We start from the raw sequence: 6,512 nt of genomic DNA on the forward strand, positions 1-6,512 counted from the left end.
AAACCTGCAGCAGGCTGGCACCCAAATGCAGCTCAAGGAGAGCACAGAGAGGAACCACAGGGCAAGTGCTCTGCTGGGGATGAGGCTGTTGGACAGGAACCATGAAACCATGCAGTTCTCAAATCAACTTTTCGGATATTTTGATAGAGGACAGCATTTGCACATTAAACCCAACAAGCTGTTTCAGCCATAGCAAATGTACTTCTCTCTGAATGGAGCAGAGTGGTCAATGGCCTTTGAGGCTCCCTTTTGGAGGAAGTGGCAGAGGGGCAGAACACCAGCAGAATTGTGTTCAGCTGGTTCCCAGCCACAGCAAAGTGCTTTAAATATTCATGCTTTTCTTGTCCATTCCCATAAAGCAGATGAGCACAAACAAAAGCAGCACAAGGGGCCTCCCTTAATGAGGGTCTGTTTGCTTCTTACAGCCAGCTGCCTGACTTTATGGAGTCTGACATTAGGTAGACCCATTCAATGAGCAAGGGAGGAGAAAACAAGACAGAGAAAGCAATTGCATGTATTGTTTCACACTCAATCTTTGTTGATAATGATTGCATTGGTAGTAAATTGAAGAGAATCTGGAAGTAACAGAATTGTTTATTTCACAGCTGTCACCAAAGATGCATGTCACCTAAAAGCTGCTTAGACCTCAATCTGTGTTGGTGAACACTGAAGAATTCCCCAGGCCTGGGAATCTTGCATTAATTCTGCCACTTGTCCATGAAAAGGTGGTATACTCATCATTCATCTAAATGGGCTTTAAAAGCTTTCAGATGATGATGGTGGAGAAAGAGGTGACAGTGTACAATGTCTGGTGAACTGGGGCACTGGCATTCATGGTTAGTTTGTACTCAGCAATGCTGGCACCCTGCACACGCTGGTGTTCATCACCCTCATTAACCAGATTGCTTAGAGATCTAATGGGTTTTCATGTTATAACAGCTCACAGGACACTGCATTCAGGAGCAGGAAAAACAGAGGCTCCGCCCACCCTGTGGCTGGTGGGCAGCACCAGGCAGCACAGTCACTCTATTCCATCCCTGTGCTTTTTCCTGCATGCTTTTCCTCCCATGCAGGCTGCTTGGGAGGGGGAAAAAAGGAAGAAAAAGAAAAAAAAAGAAGTCATTAAATTTGTCAACTCACTTGAAAATAAGAATAAACCCTCAAAAGAGTCTCCTTAAAATTTTGTTCTGCAGAACCAATTGCTCTGTGGCTGCTGATTAAAGCTCTCTCTGCCTTCACACTCCAAATGTGCTGGTTGATCCAGGTGAACTACAGGGACATCTGAAATGCACCACAAGGAAGTTCATGGCATCTCTTCTGAGCCTGGAATAAAGTCAAGAGCACTTTTACTGCAGCTGGACCTGGTTACCTCACGTTTAAGTTGCCCTCCTTTTCTGCAGAGTATTGATCTGATATCCATTTGTGGAAAAAAGTGGAGTGCCTGACAGAAGGGAAATGGAAGTTTGATTGTCAGGAGCGGACAGAAGCGCTCAGCAGCTGTGACAAACCCAGCCAGCAGGAACATAAGTGGTTATGCCACCTGCCAAGAGCTGGGGTCCCTTCCAGCAGTAGAGATTCATAGGGCTTGAAAGATCATTTCCATGATGAGAAGGACGGAAGGTTTAAACAAAGATATCTGATGACATTTAAATAAAAATGCATTTGCTTTCATTTCATATACATTTTTCATTAAAATGAGACAGCTGAACTTAATATTTTCTAGATATTTCCTATTCTATTTCTGTGCCAATGAGAAAATCCAATTAAAATATTATTTCCCTTCACTCTTTTGAAGCTTTCAAGCTGACTCCATAATTAAATGAACAAGTCATAACAAGTTACTTTTAATATTTGCACAATGGAAACCACTGTTTCCAAGGAGAAGCAGCATGATCCTGGATGCTGAGAAGTCAGCAGGGACTCCAGCCTGCACACAGCCAGCTCTGGAAGGGCAGCCATCTCCAGAGACACTGGCTGAGGCACCTCAGGCTGCTCCTGTGAAGGACTCACTGGGCTGTCTGGATAGCTTGGAGTCAGAATGAATCACTGCAAGAATGTCCAAGGAGATCTGGGTGCTCAGGAGGAGCCCTGCACAAGGTTTTGCTTACTGTCTGTCCACTGGTGCACGCAGTCATTGCAGCACCCAGCTGTGCCACTCACAGCCACTCACTTTGTCATGTAAGTCAAAGGCCAGGTAGGTCCGTAAATCACCTGGTGGAACAGCTCACAGCTTTGCCCATGAGTTGCTGTCAGCACCTGCTGCTTTGAAACTGCTTGGTGCTTTGTAAGGATTCCATTGGGTCTCATTTTTCCATGAGAGGGACTATGGGGCCACCTAGCCTGGCCTCTTGTGTATCTGACATCCTTAAACTGCATGCCAGTACCCAGCCTATGAGTTAATCAGGTCAAATACTTGCATCATATAGAATAAAACAAAAATGTTGACATAAGAACTGTGCTCCAGAGAGTAAGTGATGCAATGGCAGGAGTGAATTAGGTGTGACATGTGCAAATATTTTCATGTGCTGAAGGTAAAAGCCACCTGCTACAGATGAAGTGAAAAGCCTGATGTCTCCATCAGCTCAGATGGGTGGAGAGAATCAGCTCAGAGCTGGTGATTAAGTTTACCTCTGGACACATGAGCAGTTTGGCACACAAGATCTGCCAGAGATACTAAAAAAGCATTGGCACCAACATTCTGCATCCTTTTCCGGATGTTCACATTGAGCCCAATCATTTGCTCTGCTTGGAACCTGACAAAGAAATCTCACCAGGCTAATTTACTTGAAAATGTTTAAACCCGTGCCAAGCTAATCAGCCCTCTGGATGACCCTTTGAATCTCCTTCTCCTGGATAAAGCTGCCCTGAATTAAAGAAAAATTTGCCCCCAAAAGGTTTAGATTCCACAAGGGTAGGTAGAAGAGGTGGCTATCAATGGCACTTGCCCTGTAACTGGTAGAGATGACATTTCAGTTTCTGCACCATCTTCAAGTCATTAATAAATCATAGTTTGCTGAATTTTGCCAAGCAGTTTTGGTGTAAACATTAAAAAGTACTCAAACAGAGACTACTGCACATATCCTTCACACACTACAGGGGTGGAAACTGAGTCACAGATATGTTCAATGCTTCTTTTCTCATTCACCCAAAAAAATGTTAAAAATAGATGTCCCCTTGACATTCGTCGTAGGAGTTCCTACAGATCCTGATTGATGCACTAGGGGCCTGTCAGTGAAGATTTATCTGCTGGCCATGCATTTGTTTTCCAGTGGAGCTCACTGGGCTGCAGCAATGCTTCTTGCCCTCTGCTCTGTGAGTCACTGGAGCCACTGGGGAGCAGTGTCACCCTCTCTGCTCAGGGACAGCCAGGCACCCCAGCACAGCAGGAGGGACCACAAGGAGCATGACTCAGGCTGCAGCATCCAGGGGCAGTGATGCCGTGGCAACTGTGCTTTAACCACTGGGCTACTCAGACCAGGCAGCCTTTAATTAATGGCTTGATTCTCGCTCCCTCCTTTCTCCCACACTTGTAATATTTACTGCACTCCCTAGGTAAGCCACAGGAATACTCCAAACAGACAGCAAAGAGCAGAGACTACAGCTGGTCCAAACAGGATTGGGAGAAAGCCCCAAGCTCCTTGATGAATCAAGGCTGGGTACAGCTGCTGGCTGCCTCAAGGAAGGGCAGTACCAAGGCAAGGGACACCAGCTGGATCTGCCTGGAGCCCATGTGCTCATCACTAGAAGAACTGAGATTCACTGCCAGCACCTGTCAGCCTTAACACTGAGAAAGCCCCTTCAGCATCAGAGCAAGGAAGCAAAACATATCCTTGGAATTAGAAGCTCCCAAACATGCTCTCATGCTAGTCATGGGAAGAAGAGGTCAAGGTTTGTTCCCTCTCCTCAGAATGGCATGACTGAGACCCACCACAGAGAGGTTTATGTCTTCTGGTAGATGGATAGCAGGCCAGTGACCTTTAAGAATCCAAAGCCCATAGCCTAGAAATCAGTTCAGAACTGAAGACACAGTTGGAAATGTTGAGGGTTTTTGTTGTTTCAGTATTAGGTGAAAGTCTATACTAGCAATCATTCAGGAAAAAGGTTCAAAATCAAAGACAATAGGAAGGTTAACATGCATGCTTGTAATTTTTAGCATCAACACTTTTGAACTGCTTCTCCCCCTACCCCACTCCTCAGATGCCACTGACTCTCAGAAGACACCCAGGGTTCGGGGTTCCTGATGAACTTGCCTTACAAGGGAAAAATGACTGAACTACCCAGAAAAAATTCCTGAGGATAAGAGGTTTAAAGAGCTGAGGACTTATTTTGGCTCAGGGAGAAGCAGGACACATTTTTTCTCTAGAACATCATTTTCTCTTTAATTAACTCTAGAGAAAAACCTGTTCAAGTACAGAGGAGATACATGACTAACAAAGTCTTCTCTCCAATTAGAGGAAAATTTCTTGTCCTGCACTTCATGCCTGAGACACAGAGGGGTTTGATGCTAACAAGGTAGAACTAACCTATTTAGAGGGATTGTTCCCAGGATGACACAGGGAAGAGCAAACCTGCATTTCAAAATGACCAGTCCAGTTGTAATAAAGAACATCTTTTGCTGTTTTGACCTAATCCCATTTACATATGCAAACAGGGAGAAGAATAATGGTTTTAATTTGAACACACTTCAGACTGACTTGAAAGATTTATGTGTCACACCAAAGACTGATCAGGGTTCATGCTCCTGTCAGGGGATGAAGTAGTACAATAGGTATAAACTGATGCTGTTTGTGTTCACAGACAGACCTGGGTCTCCTGAAACTCAGTGTGAAACAGTAATTGTCATCCAGGAGCATCTATGCTACTCAGAGGGATGGCACAGCTGAAATAACAGCAGCCTCACCCCCAAACCCCCAAAACAAACCCACATGCAGGGAAGACTGAGGTCTCTGTAAGGAAATGCTGCTACTCTGCCAAGATCTGGGTTTATGAGGAATAGAGAGCCTGAGAATACAGACAACACAAAAGACCAACATGGATATACTGATGTAACAGCTGATACCCTAAAATGAAACTTTACAGGCTGTCAGTGAAGCTAAGGTAGGTTTTGTGCTCAGATGATATGCTGGCAATAGGGATGATGAGGAGAAATCCTTGCAAGCAAAAACATTTGCTAAGAGAATTCCCAATCAGTGATTGCAGCTAGGAAAGGGACTAAATACTAAATCACCAGGATGGCACAATGTTGTCCACTGGAAATAGGTTTTGGTGTAATCAGTTATGGAAAAATAAGTTCACTCCTGAGCAAATCCTCATAGGCCTCACCTTTGAAATGTCATCTCTGAGTACACAGTCTACTTGGCTTACCTGTGTGCTAGATTTAACATTCAACAACAGAAGCCTGCCTGTTTACAGAACCAGGTCAGGAGCTGGTCACAGGACTACAGGATGTTGCAAAAGGGACCTAGGGATATAATCCAAGTGAGGATGAGTAATGGTACCTGCTTCTTCAGATGTGCGTCAAAACCAACCATCATTAAGACATTTGGACTGTTAATCTTAAGATTTGCAATGCTGTTAGATTTTAAGTTATTCAAGGACAGAGTTATGATTCATAAAAAGGCTTTCAAGGAGATGAGTCTAAGCCCTGCACCGGAACAGCTGATGTAGTGCTCTCACTCTGTAGCTTAGGTAATCACTTGGGTCAATTAAAAGCTACAAAACTAGCACTTAAAGATGCATGTGCATTTGTAACAGCTATTTGAAATTTACAGAGCTTAGGAGCCTCAGCTGAGTGGGAGGACCCAGTGTGCCATAAACACATCACACATCTAGCAAACACATAGTTACTACTGCAAAAAGATTAGAAACGAAACCAGCAGGATTAGTATTTCTATTTTGGAGCTCAAAATTACAAGCACACATCTGGCTCCACTGCACCCAATGTCTAGAAACCCAGCTGCATTTAACTTCATGTATTCTGGTCTCCCCAGTGACCTCAAGCCAAGGTCCCTCTGAAAGGCAGACGGGACCAGCCCAGGCAGGACTGAGTGCCCAGGGACCCCACTCATTCTCCGCAGCAGAGCAAGGACTCCTCACCTCCCAGGCCTCCACCCTCTGCTCTGCACAGAAACTCCTCTTTGTTTGCAAGTGTTTTCCCCACAGAAATCCCTTATAGGTGACCAATACCACCAGCACAGCCACTGAACTACAACTCATAAGCAGCTGCAGTCCTACCGGGGAGAAAAATCTGCCCAGAAGAACTTGAGTTTCTTGTTTCCACTTTCAGATTGAATGTAAATAGCAAAGAAAAACACCAAGTCCCTTTAATCAAGAAGAAAGAAAGTAGGTTTATGAGTTTTTAAACAAAAGCTGGAAACTGCTGTTTTTTCAGGACACTGGAGAACATCGTATGTATTCGTGGTGTGGATTATACAAAGAATTAAAAAATCAGTAACTAGAAATCAGCTTTTTTGGGGAAAAGTAGTCATTTTTTGGACAGACGCATTTCAACC

The sequence above is a fragment of the Corvus cornix genome, chromosome 10 (assembly GCF_000738735.6).
Source record: "Corvus cornix cornix isolate S_Up_H32 chromosome 10, ASM73873v5, whole genome shotgun sequence".
Lineage (NCBI taxonomy): Eukaryota > Metazoa > Chordata > Aves > Passeriformes > Corvidae > Corvus > Corvus cornix.